Source organism: Pinus tabuliformis, chromosome 1_1 (genome assembly GCF_031772625.1).
Source record: "Pinus tabuliformis cultivar Carrire ecotype Pingquan chromosome 1_1, CPIR1, whole genome shotgun sequence".
Classification (NCBI taxonomy): domain Eukaryota; kingdom Viridiplantae; phylum Streptophyta; class Pinopsida; order Pinales; family Pinaceae; genus Pinus; species Pinus tabuliformis.
The window spans coordinates 254,014,599-254,036,936 of NC_142297.1; the positions used below are offsets into that span (position 1 = coordinate 254,014,599).

Below are 22,338 nucleotides of genomic sequence, written 5' to 3' on the forward strand. Positions count from 1 at the left end.
GCCTCGAAGTTGGCCATGGACCTGATCACCTTAACTAAAGGTGATCTCCATGACATCGACAAGACGGTCCACGATGTCACGAATGAAACACTTCAGGATTTTATGCAGGAGCATCAGACTGTGTTAGGGGCCCTTAGGGCACAGCTATAAGAATTACATTGCGGCCCCCTCAAGGAGGTACCCTGTCAACACACATTGCAACAAGAACTTCAACAGCAAAACATATGTTGTGCGCAAGGATGGAAAATACAATAGTGTTTCCAAAAGGAGCTTTAGTGTCGTCCAATGCGATGGATCGGTTGTCGATTAACATGATAAAAGGCCTTGGCCTTAATCTAGCTGCCCTTCCCCTAGAAACGTTGTATCAGTTACAAGATGGGATAACAACAACTCTGTGGGCCAGGGAGAGCCGCGCGATTTAGGTTTTTAGCGAGCAAAAAATAAACATAGAACAGCTCAGCTTGCAACGAGACGAATTGGTGTCACAGAATCAATAGTTGGTGCATACGGTAGATGAAGCTTGCCGATGCGTCTCAGTGCTGGCCAACGTAGCAGATCTACCGGTAGAAGTGTGGATCCACAGTTTGGTAACTGAGTCCGCAAGGCCAGAGAAGAGACGACAAAGGTTCAGCTGGATTTGAATCTTCAAATCGCCGAGTTGCGGCTGAAGGCGCAACCTTCCACTCCCCCAGAAGTCCGAGAACAGTGCGCTAGCGCTATCATAGCAAGGTTGGAAGAAATGGGAGATGCAATGCGCGACTGTACCAACATGTTGGAACAGACACTTGAGGTCCTCACAACTTTGCAGGAGGACCCCAACATCCAATGCCTGGAGACAAAGGTGCGCGAACTCCAACAGTAATACAACAACGTCAGAGGGACTGCGCAGACGATAGTCCTCACTCAGTAGCTTACAAGGATGCAGCAAGCCAAGGCATTAAAGGAGCAAGTGGATGCAACGCACCATAAGGAAGCAGTTCTCAAAGCGCGCGTTCAGCCATGGGTTGACGAGGCCTTCATAATCACGACGAATATTGAAGGGAAGCTTGCACACATTCACGGGATGCATGCGCAAATACAAGGCAACACGCCAAACACAAAGGTCTCAGAAGAACACATGCAACAGATTCAGCAAGCAATAGCTCAATGCGCTAACGACATCAGTACCATTCGAGACTAGTTGGAGGGACTCCACGCCAAGATCACAGAGCCGACAGAGTGACTCGAGGGCGAGTCACGATGTTTTTGTTAGGGGCCTGTTGGGCATGGAATCGCCCCACAGCATGTTTTGGAGCTCAAAGCCCAATTTTTGAGTTAATATTGTTGTAAAGCTCCGCAAATTGCGGGCGCGATATGTATGTTAGAGTCATAGGGTTGTCCGCCCTAAGTTTTGAATGTAACGTCAACCTACCCATGGTCCGCGGACCATGGGATTGTATAAATAGAGCGTAGCTCCAAGTGTAAAAGGGAGAAAGGAAGTAAGAGCGAAGTATGAAATAAAAGCACAGAGCAGTGTCTAAGTGTGTCTTAGGTCGTAGTAGTAGGAAAAGTCTCTGCAACTGAGTGCACAGAGGGCTAGTAGAGTCAGCAACTGAGTGCGCGAACCCTTGCCGCTGAGTGCGCAAGGCGGAATAGAGTCTATAACCAAAGAAAGAGAATAATAAAGAGCAGTTTTATTTGAATTACGTGTATTTGTCTTAGGTTATTATTTGTTGAATATGAATTACAATCATATTGTTTATTTACTGCGCGCACTTGTATGAATTATGAATATTGTTAAGTATAACTAAAAGCATTCAAATAAGCTAAGTAACTAAGATAGGATTACTAGTAAGGACTTGAGTAATAGCATTGTTCGGCCCTCGAGTAGGGTTGCGCGAAGACAACATTACAGGCTGCAAGGTACGGTAAGTGCGTGTAGCGACATGCGCGTAAGGTCGAACTGCGGACCACTTAAAACCCATCAGACATCCCTAGGGTGCGGAAACCTGGTTCTAACACCCTCCCATACTACTTTGGGTGAAACCTCAGTACGCACTTCACAGGCTGTTGCTGAAAGAGCTAGTAGTACCGGGATTTGTTTGGCTAAATCACCTCTGAACCTAGGTCAGGGCCCAACAAGCCAACAAACTCCTTATCATCCCACAACTTATCCTTAAATTTGGAAGTAATAGTATTTTAATATTATCCTTCTCCTCCAAGATGATCTCATTTTTTATCCCCCAATAGTCTAGCCAAGATTGGGCATTCTTATGTCGTCCTCGCTTGAGCCAGAGGTAGGAGTTTTGGCTAGAGTTAGAATCAATTTTTGGGAACCTCTTGGCTTCCATGGTGTAAAGCTTCTTCTTATACATGAAGTACCTAAACATAGTCATTTTATTAATGGGAGAGATGCTAGCTTCTATCAAGATGATATGATAGGGGGTATTCCCTTTAATCTTGAGGATGTAGGTTATAAATTTCTTTTAGATCGGTTTGATCTTACTCCACAATTCTCTATATATACTATAACCCCAAACCTCACAACCATATAAAATAATAGGGGTGACAAGAGGAACATTTTTTTACTCCAACCCCAATGATTAGTCAACTTACAATTGTTTCTAGCTCATAATAAACTTTCCAACCTCCAATAATCATTTTTTCAATAATAAAATTCCAGTTGAGTTGATGATGAATGTCAATAGCTAAATATTTGTAAGAAGAAACCTTCTCCAAGTAATTGTTATCATAGATCAAATTATCATGGTTACTCTTTTTGGATTTAATTATCATGACTTTAGTCTTTTTTATATTAACAGTCAATACCCATATTATAGCAAAAATCATGCAGGATTTTAAGCTGCGTTTCGAGATCACATGGCCTATGGTTAGAAGAACAATATTGTCAACATGAAGAAGAGTGATCACCATACTAGCAAGCATGGGGCCATCACATCTTGCAACTTCCAAATACACTTCTAACTTTTCGATGTAAAAGCTAAAAGGGTAGGGGAAAGGGGACACCTTTTCTTAACTCCGAGATCGCATTTAATTTCTTTACACCATCCCTTAGCGGTCTTAAGCTTCACGAAAACGACCTTGTATAGTCGAAATACAACAACCCTCAACAATAGAAGAATCATTATCTTGTCGAGTCTTTGTCCTAGCTTATCCCAAGGAATTGCATCAACAACTTTTCTAAAGTCACCAAAACAACAAAAGAAATAAATTTTACTATTGCGACATTCCTAGGAAATGATCCTAAGAATGACAAGATGGTCAATAGTTGAGTGATGTCTCCTAAACCCAACTTGCCCTTCAGATCTTTTACCATGGTTTTCAAGCCATAGGCTAATCTTCTTTTCCAAAATGAGCCCATACAACTCGCCTAAAATGTTGTTAATCATAATATTCCTATACTTAGTGGGAGAGTTTTTATCCCCACCTTTAAAAATAAGCACAATAAGGCTTTGTGTCAAAGGCCTAGGTAAGTTGTGTTTTACTACCAAATTGAGAAGTTTGTAAATGCGAGGGATGAGGATAGACCTCCCCTTTTTGAAATGTGCATGTTGGTAGCCTTCAATATCCCTAGCTTTCCCATTAGTGAGTTTCTTAATCTCGAACTCCACCTCTTCCAAAGAAAATATGTCCTCCTCTATAAGAGTGTTTAAGATGTTTCCCATGGTGTTCGAGTAGTCATAAAGATTCTTAAGATAAATATCTCAGTTCTTTGAGGGGATCAAATTATTTTATTTTGTTTTGTGAAAAAATATATTCTTCCAAAACTTTCTAGGATCAGCTTTAGAAAGGTGAAGAAGACACTCTTGCATCTTATTAATATAAAACATTTTATTCCTTTTGAAAAGAGCTTTGTACAATCGCTTTCATATAATTTTTACAACGCCAAAAGTTGAAAGTTCTATTATTCTTTTTATACAACACTTTAGTAGATAATTTTTTGATGGTAGTGGAAAGGGTTGTAGTAAAATTTTAGCAAATATGATTAATCTTATCATTATACATTAATAAACCTAAATCCCTATTTAAATCCTATAAAAAGAGATTCATTTGACTTTTGTGAAAATGAATGTGGCTTTGACTCTCACAATTATTTTGCATGTGGTTGGTGTGTATGTCAAGATTTAAGGTTAAGGATAAAGGTCTATGGTCAGAATCAAGCTCGGGGTCATTTAGGAGATCAAAATTTACAATATCGTTTAGAACATGGATGTCAAATATTGCATAATCCACATCACTACTCCCCAACCCATGGTTACAAGTCATATGGGCAGAAGTTGTCCAGTTACTATTTCCATTACAAATTATCAGGTCTTGGGAACTACAAAGCTTGATAAGCTCGATACTAGAAAGGTTTTCAGTTGTATCTTTAGAATTTCTTTTCAATTTATTAGCTAAGTCACAATCCTCATCGCGCCGAAAGAGGTTAGGGAAAGAGTTCTTAATTAGGAGAGTACCCTGGTTAGTAGCGGTTCTAGCATTGAAGTTCCCTAGCAAAAAGATATTACCTTCATTCTTTAGTCTATTGATATCATGTTCTTAAGTATTGAAGGGGATATTCTTATCCAAATTGCTTTTCTTATAGGAGGTAGAGTTGATAGGGGCAAAATAAAATAAAATAAAATAAATGAAAAAAAATCCTATTGGTGTTAGAGCCAGAAATTTTGATCTACGTACCGATTGTGGGGGGGCGGGGTGTGATCTTATGAAGCTAAATGTGAGAAGAAATATTATTTTTTATATAACAAGCTATACCGTTGAAACCTCTATGAGAGGATTTCCTGTTCCAAGTTGAACAAAGAATGAATATTATAGTATTACTTATGCACTTATAGTTTAACCATTTAATTTTAAATTTATAATTATCTAAATTTTCTTAATAAAAATATGAATTTTACTTTTTAATGTAAATACTACTAATCTTAATGGTTTTTTTTACAAGTAAATTTGGTGTTTTTGGTTCTAATTTCAGCTACCAACTTAAAACAATCATACCTTCTCATCCAAAAGGATTTTTTCCAACTGTGATATATCGTTGGAAAGGTCTCAAAGAGGTTTATCCAACCATATTATCTATAAATTCATTTGGGTATCATAAAGTTTACCAACAAGCCAAACAAATTTAATCATTAAATAATAATAATAATAAATAAAAAATTAAGACCACTTTGACTTCATTTGACAAGGACATGATGGGGAACGAGCTATCATATTACTTCCTTTGATTCATGAATGACATTGTTTCTCCTTTATAATTCCCCTTTCACATCAATGACACTGGTTGTCATCAATGAAAACATTATATACAACAAATGAAAGATGACAATGAAAAAAGAGGCGGACGCCTTCAAGAAAAACAAAACTTGGGACCTAGTAGAACTTCCTAAAGAGAGAGACCAAACTCCTCCACATAAAGAGATAGATTGAGAAGACAAAGATTGATGTTATATTTAACTCAACATTGCAAGAAAATGTCACTGCAATAGAGTTGGTCATGAAATTGTGATTACAACTTCGTAATCATCCAAGCCCATGTACATTGGGATGGGTATATAAATATTTACAATTAAAGGTATAAAATTAATGCAAAATTAGATTTGCTACCAATGTTGATTTCAGTGATGAAGTAGAACTCGATGTAGTTCCCCTAGATGTATGTGGAATGGTGTTTAAAAGTCCCTACATGTATATGCGAGATGAAATATTCATGCAAAGAGCTAACCAGTACAGGGTCATCAAGGATGAAAAATCCATTATTGACAAAGAGAAAGGAAAGTAAACAATTTCACTCATAAGCAAAAAGTGATTTTTTATAGAACGGAGTATGTTTTACTATTTTTATGGGAAAATTAGACTATAGAAGAGTTGGTAAGAAGAAAGGAATACTTATGTTCTGTATGTGTTATATTCCTTGCACGACTAGCCCCACACGTAGAAGGAAGTATGTTTTACTATTTTTATGGGAAAATTAGTCTATAGAAGAGTTAGTAAGAGGAAAGGAATACTTATGTTCAGTATGTGTTATATTCCTTGCACGACTAACCCCAAACGTAGAAGGAAGTATGTTTTACTATTTTTATGGGAAAAATAGTCTATAGAAGAGTTAGTAAGAGGAAAGGAATACTTATGTTCGATATGTGTTATATTCGTTGCACAACTAGCCCCACACATTGTTACGTTGTGCTGGGTGCAACAGGGGTGTTATAGCAGGTCTACCGCCCCTTTACATAGGGTTCTAGTCAAAGCCTTTTTGGGAATACACACTCGTGGTTATTTGGATACACTGATGGTGGTGCATACCCAACCATGGGTTTGCACAAGGATTTATGGATGATGGTTTTGCACATGGTATTTTATAGATATGATACAATGATGTCCTAATCCACAGTTACAAGATTGGGGGTTTATGAATGCTTCAAAATGTATATAATGTATTGTAACATTGAAAGGAAGATAATAAAAGTCAATTTGGTTTTCCCAATTTTGGGTTTTAGGAAAATATTTTTTGTTCTTGCCATTGTATATTTTCTATTTTTTCAATTAGTTCGTAACTAATTTCCATATAGGGTTAAAACCTAACATTGGTACAAGGGAAGTTTTGGCTTCAATGGAACGCCTTTATAGCTAACTGGTTTTTCTCAGGCTTGTGGTATACCTTATTACAGTAGTATATCTTCGAGATCGATTCTTGTGGTGAAATTAGATGACAACCAGTGGAAAAATAGAAATAGAGAAATTCAACAGATATAGTTGAGTTGTAAAAGATCAAAATGGAGGTTATGTTGGTGGAAAACGATTAGTGTATTGTTGTATATCCAAATAGGACACCAATAGGAATATCAATAGAAGACTAGACAAAGTTGTATTAGAAGGAAAAGAGCACAATACACCTCTTCATAAGCAAGAGGGCTAACAACAAAAAGAAAATATATACATAATAAGCAAGGGGGCTAACAAAAAAAAAAAAGTGAAGACATAATAAACAAGGAGGCTAACACCTCTTCTTAAGCAAAGGAGCTAAGAATAAAAAGAATCAAGTGAATAATAAGCAAGGGGACTAAAAACAAAAAGAATCAAGTGAAGACATAATAAGCAAGGGGACTAACAACAAAAAGAATCAAGTCAAGATGTAATCATGTGCAAGGAAATCACTATTAAAACCAAGCATAATCACAACAATGTTAAGAAAAAGCACACCAAGCATGTGAAGAAGTAAAAACAAATAAAATTGTTACTAAAAACCATATTTCAATAGATGATTAATCCCCCACATTCATAGAAGTAAATTATGAACTTAATTTCTCATTTTTTATAATCTGAAACCATATTTCAATAGATGATTAATCTCCCCCACTCCTAAAAGTAAATTATAAACTTAATTTCTCATAAATAATTTATGAATTGACATCTAATTCTTTAGATATTTCTATTACATCTACATCCCAAATCAACTTTCATTTAAAATTACATGTATTCTAAATAAACATTCTTTTATTAATTTTGGAAAATAAAAAACCATAATAAAAACCATTTATTAATAAAAATAGTGTATCAATATAAATAACTATTCACTTAATTATATATATCTATTAATTAAAAACAGTATTATTAAATATATAATAAATAAAATCTATTTGTCATTAATAAATAGAAATGATTAAAAACATTACATTATTAATAAAAATAGTGTATCAATATAAATAACTATTCACTTAATTATATATATCTATTAATTAAAAACATTATTATTAAATATATAATAAATAAAATCTATTTATCATTAATAAAAAAATGATTAAAAACATTACATTATGAAAATAATGTTTATCTAAACTAATAGAGATTATTAATATTAGATAAAAATAAAATAATATAAAACCATATTTAAATTTTTTATAAACAATTCCGTAATTTTACAATTTTACCATCCATTCTCTAATACTTGTAATCATATAATCACTAAGATTGAAAAAACAAACAAAATTGTCCATCATTAATATAATATATAAAAACTTTTAAATTAAATTTATCAATTTAAAAATTATTAATTTTAAATAAAAACAATATAAATTAATATTATAACAAACTACTCGTGTTAATGTGAACCAAAAAAACAACGGACATTCGTGATAAGGCTAAAAAAACCCCGACATTGCAGATGATAATTAGTGTTCATTAAAAATGTATTTCAATTTTAAGGCTACCAAAAAACCTTGACATTGCAAATGACAATTCGTGTTCATTACAAATGTATTTCAATGATGTTTCAAGGATCTTTAAATTTTCAACAGCTATAAGTATCTAAATACTATGAACTAGCAGAGATTGAGCAACTCTGCTCTATTTTTTTTATTGTCCTTGCTTGTGGGTATGCAGCATGGTCTGTAAATCTATACCCATAATTCTTTTGAGATACGTTGTAGAGATGAAGCAAACCTGTCAATCTAGACCTTTCACAGGCTTTTTGTATTGTGTTCTTGCAATTCCTGAAATTCGTTGGGGTCGTAGAGATCCGTTTGAAAGAAAAAAGGATGAGATAACTATAATGCAGAAAGAAGATATAATTTTTTAGATATTCCACAAGTGCCTGCATTATGGTTATCTCGTATTGTCTTTTCTTGTACATAAAACCCGAGCAGTTCTGCACAGAAATAGGAAGCGAGGCATTTAGAAAAGGTTAACTCCTGCCAAACTCAGAGTGTTTACAAGAAAATTATGTCAGAGATTATATTAGCTGCGCCTTCGACGTTGTTCGGACCAACGTCTTACATGTGAACCGTTGATTGAAAACCCTAGGAAGTGATGAGCTCGGATCTGCTGACATCTCAGCCGGTCCTTACATCTGACACCTGTACGTTGAAAAGAATGCCCGAAAACTCATACGTCCAGAGTGTTCGATAGATTTCGTTGACACCACTTTTAAAGATTCGTAACTTACTAATATAAATCTATCTTAAATATACATTTAATACGAGTATAAATCTATATTAAATATAGATTTAATATGAGTTTAGATTTATTTGAAAAAGGATTAAACATAAGTTGAGAGGGATTTAAATTTTCATGTGTAAATTTTTTATGTTTCAATATTATTTAAATGTTTTATATATTTAATTTTATTTAATTTTTTTAGTTTTTTTTTTTTTTAAATTTCAATTTTGATGATGACAACATTATTACACAAAATATGATTTTGTGCTATAAAACAAACATTATTATATATTATACTATGTTGTAACATAAACTTCTAGAATCAACAAATTTCTTCACATATTTATTCACATATAAAAAAAAAAAAAGTTAGCATAAACAACAATTTTATAAGGCGGAAGAAACATAGAATCAAAAACTTAAATGCCCAAGAAAAATACCTCCAACCATTGATGCTTGCTCACAATTTGTCTCTGTTTCTCCCTCCCCTTTTAGCACTGGCACACCTTCAACCTTTGCTTATTAAAACCTTAGATCTGCAGAACTTCTTTTGAATAGGACCAATTATTGAAAAGTATAGACACTGTACAAAAATTATTGTTCAGCACACATTGAAACCCTTGGCCCTTCAAATTGTGCTCACAACTTTTTTTTTAAACAAATATACAATTAAAGGTTGGACCAAAAGCAATGACAAAGTCTCATATTAGGAGCGAGGGAACCCAATTCGACCTCGAATCAAAAAAAGAAACGCGTTCTCACGTTGTCCACTATGAAAAACAATTAGACACAAATCCCAGAATTTTGCAAAGAATTTTGAGCCTGATAAGCATCAAATACCTTTTGAATAGCCAGACTATTACTACACCTCTAAAGCAAGTTATGGCTGTATTATTTGATTTTCGGCCACAACAATAAATAAGTACTTGCGCCCAACAGATAAAGGATCTGCTCAGCTAGGCCCCGATTGGATTCCTACTTCTCAACTCTTAACATACGATGTGCAGATATGAATTTTCCAGTGCTCCAACACTCAAAAAAATTCACCAAGAAAAAACTCTCATCTGTGTGGACAATCGCAGAACTGTTATGAGAAGAGATAAATGCCCAAGCAGAGAGCGTTCTCGTTCATCAAGCTGTGAAACGTAATGGAGACAAGAAAAATCACTACAGAAAATTTGAAGGCACTTCCAAGCCCTGCTCTCTCAATTTGATAGTGTAAAATTGAAGGGGATTGAGACGCAAGTTTGGAACCAAACAAAAATATATATAGCCAAACTTCCATCAAGCTTCTGTTGGCTATGTGTCAGGTGTTCCACAGATCATGTCTAGATAAAGTAATGAACCACTTCAGAAGATCCCAACAAGAAATTAATTAACCGCAGTTGATTTCCGTAAGTTAAGGAAATCACAGTAGTTGGTTTCCAGAAATTAAAAAAATGACTGCAATTCACTTCCATAATTGTAAGCAGCAGTTAGGAAAAACTTAATGAAGCTTAACAAAAAATACAACAAACAACACATCCTTATCTTATGATGTACCGCACTATCGAATCCGCTCAATAATGACATTGCAATTTAAGTAAAACTCTTATCAACCTACCTATATATTTAAAGTTTTATAATATAGTTGTGAAGGTTGCGAATCACGAGTTTGATTTTCTTATTCCCTTCGGATATCGTTATAAAATAATTAACTCCTGTAAAATAAGTAGCAACACGCTTATTATACTTATCAATAATTACGCGGTGCATTTGTAAATCCTCTTCGTTGCTTCAAACTACATCCCCACCTGAAAATATCACTGCAAGATTTATCATTTCAAAATATCTCGAGTGACGTGAAGAAAACCTTTGAAGACTCCAAGAGTCATCAAATTATAATATTAAAACGCATGAAGGTGTGAATAGACGTGTGGTTGGTTGTTGGCGGCGGGCGGTAAAGACACACATGCGAATGGAAAGGGTAGGTAGTCGTGACTCGTGGGGAGTCTGTCGCAGGCATGGGTTAAATTAAGGAATATTTTTTATGACGTTTTTATTTTTACACTGCCTATCATATGACTTTTAAAATTTATTTGTACAAGTTTTATCTAATTTCAAATTGTACTCATAATTGTTCAAATTTTCCATTCTTTGTTGTACCATTCGGCTCAAGTCTCATTGCTACACTTTGTTTTGAGACCCACAAATCAAATTTTTCTGCAAATTTTCCAGATTGTTCAAATGTTCTGAGTTTTTTTTGTTTAAAATGAAAATAGTGATAAAATAGACGGGAAATATATATAGAAACAACAAAAAATAATATTATGAAGTGAAAAAATATATATTTCTAATTACTTTCACATGAAAATAATGAATGTTAATATTGTTGCAACAAATTTGACAAAAATAATTCATTCACACATACCATGTTTTCCATTTGAGTCACTACCATGTTAATCCCATTAAAAGAACAATAGTTGTGAAATAATTTTCAAACCAAAAACATATCTTGAATATTAATAAAACGTTTGGTCACATTTATAAAAATAAATCAATATAATGATGTGCATTTATTTATAAAAATAAATAAATATAATGGTGTGCATTGTTGATTAAGGGGCAGTTGGTTCTCAATGGAATAAACTTTTCACATTACAAACTCTCACTGGAATAAACTTTTCACCATACAATAATTTGTGTTCATGTAAGGTCTCGTAACTTGGCGGGCACTGGGCAGCCCAAGAGAATGTCATAGAATTATTATTATTTTTACTTCAGTAAAAAAGCCTGGTGGATGCCAACTGAAATATATGAATAAAGAATGGGACGCGTCCCTCGTGGGGGGCGACTCAGGGGCTATCAGTTTCAAAATCTCAGGATGACCAAATCGACCTCTGTTTTCCTTAATTACGAGTCGCACTGGTCTGAATCCACCCTTTGAATTCAAAGGTGCTCCAGAGAAGCCGGAAATTTTCAATTCCATTGAAGATTTGGTCATGGTGGGAAAAGCCACATTGAAAATCACTGTTTTATAAATCGAATCTTTTGAAAATGGGGGGAGAGAATTTGGTATTTCTTTTCCCAAAGCAAAGAAAATGAAATTTTCAATTCCGTTGAAGATTTGGTCGTGGTGGGAAAAGCCACATTGGACATTAATGTTTTATAAATTGAATCTTTTGAAAATGGGGGTACAGAATTTGGTATTTCTTTTCCCAAAGAAAAGAAAATGTTGAAAGGCCAAATGGCATGGTCTTCGATATGTTGAAAAAGCTTTGATTCCAATGATTTTATAAATAAAATAAGCAATTTAGAGATGACACAAAATAAAAAATCATGGGCAATGGGGAATAAGTAACCAAGACAAGCTTGATGGCCCGGGTTTCCTGTTTTTTATTGGGCCTTGCTCCTATGTATACCTGATTTACTTCAATAGAAAACCGTAACCCACTGCTAAATCCCAGGACCAGCCTTAACAATGTTCTGAAATTTTAGCACGGACAAGAAAAGTTCTTACCTTGTTGTTGTCCTGTCTTGCAAGATAACATAAGCATTCCATTGCTTTGAGTTGAATTGACTCCAATTGAAACGATGTTAATGCTAATACTCTGGGGATCAAATTTTTCTCTTCAATTATCTAACTGAAGGAGCTCCTTTCCTGGTATAAATTACAGAGCTCTACGAGGGTTGCCTCTATCTTTTCGTCACCGCCTCCTCTAGGCGAGACCAATGTCTCTGCTACATTTTCTAATCTGAATTTGGCATTGTTCTCCTTCCACTCCTGTATGAGCTCCCTCAGACTGCGGTTAAGAGTCAAATTCTTAGTCGTGAGCTCGCATTTCTTGATAGGGCATGTAGTGTTGCCACTCTCAAACCACTTTTCGATGGCATATCTTTTATAAGTAATCCCCGGCTCCAAATTCACTGGATCCTCCATTATTGTGTCCTCCAATGGGCAACAGAAATGCGAAGGCGCAACAAACTGATAATCAAGAGAAGAGAATGGAGCAGAAACAATACCAGACCTACCTAGAAATTCCTGTATTTGATCAAGCATGTAAGCCTCGGCCCTCTGTTTCTCATTCTCGAGGTCTTCCTTCTTATTTCTTACAACTTCAATCTCAGACTGTAGAAAGCACTGATCTGTGGGCACACCCATGGCGTTGGCCACCTGTACAATTAACTGCAACACTTGTTGGTTGTCACTGTGCATCTCTTTCATTTCTCTCTCAATCTCACTTGCAAGGGACTCGCTTCCAACCTCCCCTTGGAACTCCGCGTTCCTCATGGTCTCACACAAAGCAACTGTTTTCTCCTTGATCTCCAGTGAAACGTCCAGAGTAACAATCCTGAGAGCATTCAAAGACCGTTCTATTCCTTGAGTGATTTCCTTCATTTCATCTCGTAGAACCCTGCACTTCAGAAACAAAATACATCCAGCTCCCTGAAGTATATGTGTTTATGAGCTTGGAGGCATTGTTCAGCTGTGTTTGCAGGTTTTCCAGTAGAACTCTTAGAGAGTTTGAAGACCCATGAATGTTTCTCTGCCACAGCTCTAATAGAATGGGCTCTATTTTGTTTAAATGGCTTGAAAACTGTCTGAAACTCCTCTTTGCAAACAACACCTTGTGCGCTGCAATGCTTGTGTCTTTTATTTGCATCAACAACCTTCCTATCAGATCACTGGCAATGTTTACGCCTATTGAAGCCAGCGCGCCTATCATTTTGATGAATTGCTTTGTGGGTCTCTCTGCCTCGAATTATATTCTGAAAGGGGTAAATAAAGCCTTGCTCTCCTTAAATATAGTTGTACGAATGTCCATAGCATGACTGCAAATGCCAAGGCAACTGCAAAGAAAATGCCTAGCATTTACAGTGAGGCCGAAGTGGGTCCTCTTTGAAACTTCTTATGCCCAGCCCTGTGCCGCGGTCACTGTCCTTTGTCCGTAAATGCTAAACTTGCAAGTTGCCGAAGATTATACGGTATAAAAATAATATAACGTAACTTGTAATGTTAAATATATATATATATATATATATATATATATATAATTTATAATAATAAAAAAATGTAAAACTTTTAATTTTTAAACATGCCCGTCAATATGACGTTTTTAAAAATTAATGGCAAGTTACACATGACGTGGAGATTTGAAATTAAAACATATTTTACAGATAAAAAAGCTAAATACAAACACGCGGGCGTCAAATTTAACCCCTAGTCGCAAGTAATTGTTGTACTAGAATGGAAGTAGCAGGTAAGTAGCAGGTAGTACGGACGTTTATACAAATATTTATACAAAATGACCTCCGGCACATAAAGCCAACAAGATTCATAAAGTTAACAAAATTCACTTTTCATTATGCAGCTAGCCAGAAGAGCAAGATGGTTTTAATGATGAATGGAAAAACCTAGGGCAAAATATACATATATTGTCATGACGTAGTGGATGATATGAAAATATTTAAGTTAAATTACATTTTCATAAAATTTTATTATTATAATTTTAAAAAATAAATTATAATATAAATAAATATTTTTTTATTAATAATATTTCAATCAAAATATTTTTTAGTAATATTTATTTTATTTTATTTTAATTCTGATGATGATTAATTTTTATTGATACTAGTGTGGTTTATGGACTTTAAGTAAGTAGAGATTAATTGAAACTTTTTGATATTTTATTTCTATGTCAAAAAAATGTCCCCGGATTATTATAGTTTTCCTAACTTAACAAGTCAAGAAGGTTGGTAGTTTGGTAAATGTTTTCGAAATTTGAAAGCAATCCAACAAAAAGTGTTTCTACCCTCTTAATATTGTAAAGGTGACAAATTCTTTCATCCCAAGGGGTTTCACTGTTTTGGGAGTGCATGTGCATGAGTTCTTATATTCGCAATGTTCATTTTCTTCTTAGTACTGGGCAAGAAAAGGATAATTACAGTTAGCAAGATTGTGGTTGATCACCTCCTTATAATATGTTATCATCATTTTCCCCTCTAGCTCCTTATCATCCCACAACTTATCTTTAAATTTGAAAGCAATAGTATTTTAATATTATCTTTCTCCTCCAAGATGATCTCGTTTTTATCCCCCAATGGTCTAACCAAAATTGGGCATCCTTATGTCGTTCCCACTTGAGCGAGAAGTAAGGATTTTTAGCTAAAGTTAAAAGCAATTTTTGAGAACCTCTTGACTCCCATATTGTAAAGCTTAATTTTATACATCAAGTACCTAAACATAGCCATGTTGTCAATGGGAGAGATGTTAGCTTCAAACACAAGGATAAGATAGGGGTTATTCCCTTTAATTTTAAAGTTCTAGGTTATAAATTACTTTTAGTCTTCCTCTACAATTCTTTATATATACTGCAACCTCAAACCTCAACCATATAAAATAATAGGGGTGACAAGAATCTCAAAGAGGAACATTTTTTATTCCAAACCCAATGATCAATCAACTTATAATTGTTTTTTAGATCATAATACACTTTCCAACCCACAATAATCATTTTCTCAATGATTGATCCAAGTGGATGTTTGTGGCCACCCACCTATTTCATTTGGACCCGCACAACTGTCTCTTTTAGTTTTTTTTAGTTTCCTAAAATGTAGCACAGTTTACTATTTTTAGCTGTTTTTTGGGTTCTAAACTTCCGGCGCCGTTTTGAGGCCCTAAACGACGTTTTTTTAGGATATCTTTCTAACAAGCTATTATACGCGTCAAATGGAGATCGTATGCCAAAGTTACGACCCCAGGAAATTGATGTACCAATTTACCCAAACGATTCCCACAATTTGGTGTTTCATCTTCTAGGATTAGATTTCGAGATGTGAAGGTTTTTACATTGTTTCTCAACAATAAATAGGGCTTTGAGCCTCATTGTAACACAGTTTAGAGACATGTAGTCGCCACATTTCTTCTCAGAGATAAGCTACCATTGCCCTAGCTTATTTTTTTCCGTCACTGTTTGCAAGCATATTTCAGTGTTTTACATTTAATGAAATGAAGTATTATTTCCGCTGCATATCTGTGTTTATGGTTATCTCTGTAATTTGTTATGTTTCTATTTAAATCCGGATCAGTGGTATCAGAACAGTCTGTTTTTTCTCTGTTTTTCTTTGCATATCCCCAATGAGGTCAGGATATAAGGAGTTAGGGCTTGAACTAGTAGAACTTTTGCAAGACCAGCGTCACAAATCCCGACGGCCTCCCATGGTAAATGAGAAAAAAGACGAAGGGGAAGAAGGCCCTATCAAAATCTTGCTCAAAGAAGCCTCAAGCGACAAAAGAACGCGAAGATGGATAGCTTTGCACAGAGCCTTCAGTGGCTACCAAAAGGTGATGCATCGACTTCTAGCGATGACTCTCGAAACGTCGCACCTTTTAAGGTACAAGTTAATTTTGAAATCCCCATATTCGAGGGTCAAATAGACGCAGATGCCGTAGATAAATAGTTAAATTTGCTAAAAAGATATTTTTCTGTTCATGAATTTTCGAGTCGGAAAATAACATTATAATGTTAGTCAAAAAACGCTTACAACATAACCAAGGTATTGGCTAAAGAAAATACTATATAAAGGGATGGAGATCTAACCAAGGTATTGTCTAAAGAAATGGAGATCAAAGTGCTAAGATGTGCAAGTTCTAAATTGTTTATGAATGATTTTGGTCTTAAACAAATGTGCACCAGGGAACTTGGAGATGGATCAGATATGATAGATCTAAAATAAATACATATTGGTTAATTTATTTCTAATTTGATAGATCTATGATGATGGTATAATGATGTGTGACTGTAATTGTGTGTAAGTCGAGATTTGGGTTTGACAAATATTGTGGTTGCAGAGAAGATACGACTCAGTGATTTTAGGTCTGCATGTTGATTTTCCTTTGAGAATTCGCGTACATGTGTATATGCTTCTAAGTAGTGACGTATATATTTTGCGAAAATTCAAAATCTTCACGCATGTTAAGAATAGTAAGCATGTACATAAGTGGATGTGCTTTGTAAAATTCGCATACACATGCTAAGATTTTGCAGTATAGCCTGTTGATGACATTTGATCAGTTTTGTTATGTTTGTTTTTGTCTGTCTATGATGTCTCAATCATAATAATCTTTGTTTCACAACACTAGTTAGATTGATTTGGTTATGGAATGAATTCTTGATGGTTGATGATACTACTATACGGTAATCTATGATGGATTGAGTATAAGATTCAGTGTTGAAGTAACCCAGATTCAGGGATTAGTAATTTGAAATTTGTACATAGGTATTCTTAAGATAAAGCGTGTATATAAGCGAGTATAATTCAAAACAGTAACATGGTAAGGTATACTTATGAATGGTTTTGCACTGATTTGATCTAATATGGATTGGTTTGATCTAGTTTGCATTGATTGATTAAGTTTTAGTGATTGATTTGATGATTCAGCGAGTTCAGTGATTGGGTGATTTAATTGTGTCAAAATTACTTGGTTTGGCCTTATTCAGTGATTGGGTGATTTGATTGTGTCAAAATTATTTGGTTTGGCCTTATAAATAAAAGTGAATCCAGAATGAAATATTATTAAAAGTGGTCGACCTTTTCGATAGTAGTTGGTAAACAAAGTAATTAGGTTGGAGCTACCTTGATAGGTGTTGGAAAACGTGAAAAGGTTATACCTTCTACAAGTGGGTGTTTGCACACTGTCTATACTAGTACAAGATTGTAAAAAAAATCTTTTAATAAAAGAAGAGAACAGAAATGACATTAACAGTGGTTTTCACCCACATTTTGTTTCCACCTAAAAATCTTCTTGTTCATTTGTGTTCGTAGGATTCTTGTGTGACTAACGATATTCCTACTTCTTACTGTTCATTGTTACTATTTAATTATTTAATTGTTCATGGTTAGTATTTAATTGATAAATAATAAAATAAAGATGTAAATAATAAAATAAAGATGCATTGATTAAAATTGATCAAATAAAGATGCATTGATTAAAATTGATCATATTAGTTATTTGGATATTCGCTTACATATGCTTATTTACTTTACAATAGTAGCGTGCACAAATCAAAATACGAAATTGGAAACAGTCGCTTACATATACTTATTTACTTTACAATAATTGCGTGCACAAATCAAAATACGAAATTGGAAATGTGAAGTGAGTAAAATATTGATAAAACACCCTCACTTCACCCCCTCGCTCGCTGCAACTATTTTTCCTATAGCACATTGCAACAGGTATTTTTCCTAGCACCACACTGCAACAGAAGAGACAATAGCTTGTAACATGCAATAGCTGACTCGACAGCGTATACAAAGAAATAATTGAAAAGTTGATCACAAGATGCCAAAGAAAAGAAACGCTAAACGGAGGTTGTAATCTTGCAAAAAAAAACTTACGAGAGTCGCGTCACTGCCACAGAAAAGGTATACAAAGGCTTCACTCTTTTTAATTCTTTTTTATAATTCCTGCCATAGTTCTATTGTTTTTTCTCCAAAGTGTGTTTTTGTGGAGTTGATAGTCTTACAAATGTGCCAATAAATTAAAATTTGAGGGGTTGGAGTCTCAAAAAAATTATTATCAAGTTGTCAATGGCTAGAGGGATAGCTTTAATTTTTATCATAAATCGCTTATTGTTACAAGTTTAAGTACAATTTTCATTGTTTTATGATAAATAGATGTAACAATGAAAAAATGCAACAACAATAATCGGTATCTAGAAGATAGACACTAGGCAGGACTATAGGCCTTAAGGTCATTTACAAGTTTAGGTGCAATGTTCATTGTTCTATGATAAATAGATGTAACAATAAAAATATGCAACAATAATGGGTTACAATAATCGGTATCTAGAAGATAGACACTAGGCAGGGCTATAGGCCTTAAGGTCATTTACAAGTTTAGGTGCAATGTTCATTGTTCTATGATAAATAGATGTAACAATAAAAATATGCAACAATAATGGGTTAGATAATTGGTAGATAGAAGACTGACACTGGGCAGGGCTACAAGCCTTCAGTCATTTCCGACTTCTAACCATTTTTGTGGTAGAAAAGAGTGTGTGCTTTTCCCCCTTAACCTGTAGTCGTATCATGCAACCGAATGGGCTTCGTTTAAGGATTGTATAAAGCATAACAAGTCAAACTTGTAGGTAAACTGGGGAGATAGTGACGTTGCAGTTTCTATTGTTAGGTTACCTACAACGGACCCCAACAGGCCTTGCTTCTTGTACCGAATATTATATATATCCCAACAGGCCTTGCTTCCTGTACCGAATATTATATATATCCCCACAGGCCTTGCTTCTTGTACCGAATATTATATATATCTCCAGTCCCAAAGAAATTGAATATCATTTTGTCTCGTGGTTTGGTAGTTCTATGTATGAAGAGTAAAGTGATTATCTAACTAAAGTGACTAACTTTCTAAAATATGTTAGGAATTGTTGACGCACAATCTATTTTATGTTTTCTGCTATCTGTTATTCAAATATGATTGTAATAAAAGTTGGTAACGTAATATTATACTTGTAGAAGTTGCTAATTAAGTTTTGAAGGATTAATTCATAATTGCATTCAGTCTATGACTTAAATATTTGCATTGTAAATGATGTAATTTCCTCTCTATTACAATCCATGTGTAACATCTTCAATAAAAGCTGACACTCCATCAAATATTGAAGATGAAATAGCGAAAGCACAAAAGATAAAAGTTGGTCGGTGATTGTAATGACGGAAAATCAGTGATTCAAAAGTTGAAAATTTGAATAAGCTTGAGTTTTATATTCAGACGGGTGCCGAAATATTTTGAAATCAAAGGCCACACGAAACGGGAAGAAATTTTAAACACTCGGAAGTGTTATTTATTTGCAGTAGTTATTATAGATATGCACTTTGGCTTTGTTGTAGGTGCATGTCCAATGATGACAAATTTGCTAGAATTGAGAAAATGAATCCAAAGGCCACACGAAATAGAAAGAAATTTTAAACATGTGAAGTTTTATTTATTTGCAGTCGTTCTTATGGATATGCACTTTGGCTTTGTTGTAGCGCATGTTCAGTAATGACAGATTCCATTAAATTGTGTTCAAATATCGAATTCTCCAATGTTAGATATGATTCACTAAGTTTATTGTGACACAGACAATTAGCAAGTAAGATTTTCCTTATGGAATAACTCATGTATCCATCTCCTGGAATAACCAAGATTTATAATTGCATATGTCAAATTCGCTCATAAGCCCATGTTTGAATTATTGAAACCTGTCTAACCACGTATGAAGTATTGAAATGGGTCTAAGCTCAGGTTTGATTCAGGCCAAGTAATCACGTATAATGTACTGAAACCTGTCTAAGCTCGGGTTTTATTTACACTAACGAAGCTCCATGCATTTCTCAAATCATATTCGACATATGTAATCTACAATGTTGCAAACTGGAGAGATATACAACGCTTGCCGAGCATATTGCGAGGTAAATTACAAATGTGTAATTTGACATAAGTAATCTACAGCTCCAAGGCATAAATGCTTTCCCAATAGAAGCATATGTGCTAATTTTATTTCTTTCTTTAAGCGCAAAATTTGATTCTATTTTCTTCATAATCATAATAGTGTAAATGCACACAGATCCACTATTCTGATTAGAAAGAGTAACCCCCATTTTGAAAATACGGCACAACATTGATTCATCGATGTGCTTATATTCCTAAAGAAAGAGTGACCTTACATTATGGTGGGGCACCTTCCACAACAATCAAGCCAAAATATATGTGCTAACAATGTATTAGCCAATTGTAATACAACTATAAGCTAAAATATAAGTACTAACAATGTATTAGCCAAATTTTAATACAACTATAATGAACAAAATCATCAGTCCATACTCTTTGATTTATGAAAATAAATTAGCTTCGTGTTGCAGCTTCATTGTTAATATGCACCAAGAATACCCTCTCCCAACAAACAAACAGCAAAGGCTTAAATGATCCTGGAGGAGAGATTGCGCTGTAACAACCTTTGCAGCTCCATTCTTAATATGCACCAAGAACACCCTCTCCCAACAAACAAGCAGCAAAGGCTTAAAAATGATCCTGGAGGAGAGATTGCCTTGTCACAACCTTTGCAAATGCCCCCAGAACACGCTGTACAAAAGATGGAATCAATGTCTTTTCAAAATGTTACTCATTGATTGATAAATATAATTCAAACATTTAACAAGTCGGTAAACATAAAATAAAGACAAAACAAAACAAATTAAACAGAAATGAAAATGACGAGACTGAGCATCTCTGCTCTATTTTTTTATTCTTTGCTTATGGGTTTGCAGCATGCTCTGTAAATCTATTACCCATAATCTTTTTGAAATTAGTTGTAGAGATGTAGCAAACCGTGTCAATCTAGAACTCTCTCAGCTTCTTTGTATTGTGTTCTTGCATCCTGCAATTGGTTGTGTATTGTCGGTCGTAGACATCCCGTTTGGAATAAAAAAGATGAAATCACAATAATTCAGACAAGAAGATAGCATTCTTTTATACAGTCCAGAAGAGCCTGCATTATGGTTATTTCATCTTCCTATTCCAAACAAGGATTGTCTTTCTTTTGTGCGGTATCGTTCTTCGCCCCGGATTTCTGAGATTTCTTATCTGTCTGGTTTGTGTTGGGAGTGTCGGAAGCACAACCTTTCTAGACATTACTTTCGTGAGAGATGTAACAATATCACAAAGGTAGGAACAGATACAGTGAGAGATGCAACAATATCACAAAGGTAAAGGTAAAGTAAGCAGGCAGGTAGCCTATGGACAGTTTGGTCGCTACACTGACCTTTAAGGGTAGGGTTCCCTGTGTAGAGGGCCTAATTGCTAGTGTCCCTTTTCAAATCATGCCCTGGGACAAGCCATCCTGAACCTTCAAAATTAATAACAGAATAATTTACATAGAATAATTTTAAAACAAAACAAAACAAAAAACCGTTAACCGATAGTTCAAAAGAAAATGCTCTTTAACTCTGTAAGAACAGTCAAAGCATATATCTTTAGAAGACGGAACGGCCAGACCTTACTATGCATAACCATGTCACACTACAGACCAAGAACCGTATATTAAATAGACTACAGACACACTATTATATTAAATACTCTTTATAGTATTATATTAAATACTCTTTTAACTCTGTAAGAACAGTCAAAGCAAGCATCGAACTAATATATTTTTAGAAGAAGGAACGGCCAGATCTTACTATGCACAACCATGTCACACTACAGACCAAGAACTGTATATTAAATACACATTTCACTCTGTAAATTTAACATATAAATTAACAAAAAGGAAAGACAATAAATAAAAGATAAAATCAAATAATAAATAAAAATAAAAAATGAAATACCCAGAATGAAGATGTAAAGTACGTTCAGGCCGGAAGAGGGCC

General features: G+C 34.6%; 2 long non-coding RNA genes and 1 pseudogene across 3 annotated transcripts in view; all 3 read right to left on the minus strand.

Annotated features, from left to right (window-relative positions):
* LOC149212477 (uncharacterized) overlaps positions 1–22,338 on the minus strand; it is a 35,432-nt gene that overhangs the window by 11,861 nt on the left and 1,233 nt on the right. For both annotated transcript variants that reach the window (XR_016250772.1, XR_016250771.1), the window contains one exon: positions 21,735–21,818. This is a non-coding gene — a long non-coding RNA (uncharacterized LOC149212477). The remainder of the gene's footprint in view (positions 1–21,734; positions 21,819–22,338) is intronic.
* On the minus strand, positions 114–13,637 carry LOC149212478 (U-box domain-containing protein 13-like; annotated as a pseudogene).
* LOC149212479 (uncharacterized) lies at positions 20,720–21,608 on the minus strand. The gene is made up of 2 exons (XR_016250240.1): positions 21,302–21,608; positions 20,720–21,055 (listed from the first exon to the last, which is right to left on the minus strand). It is a non-coding gene; the product is annotated as an uncharacterized LOC149212479 (long non-coding RNA).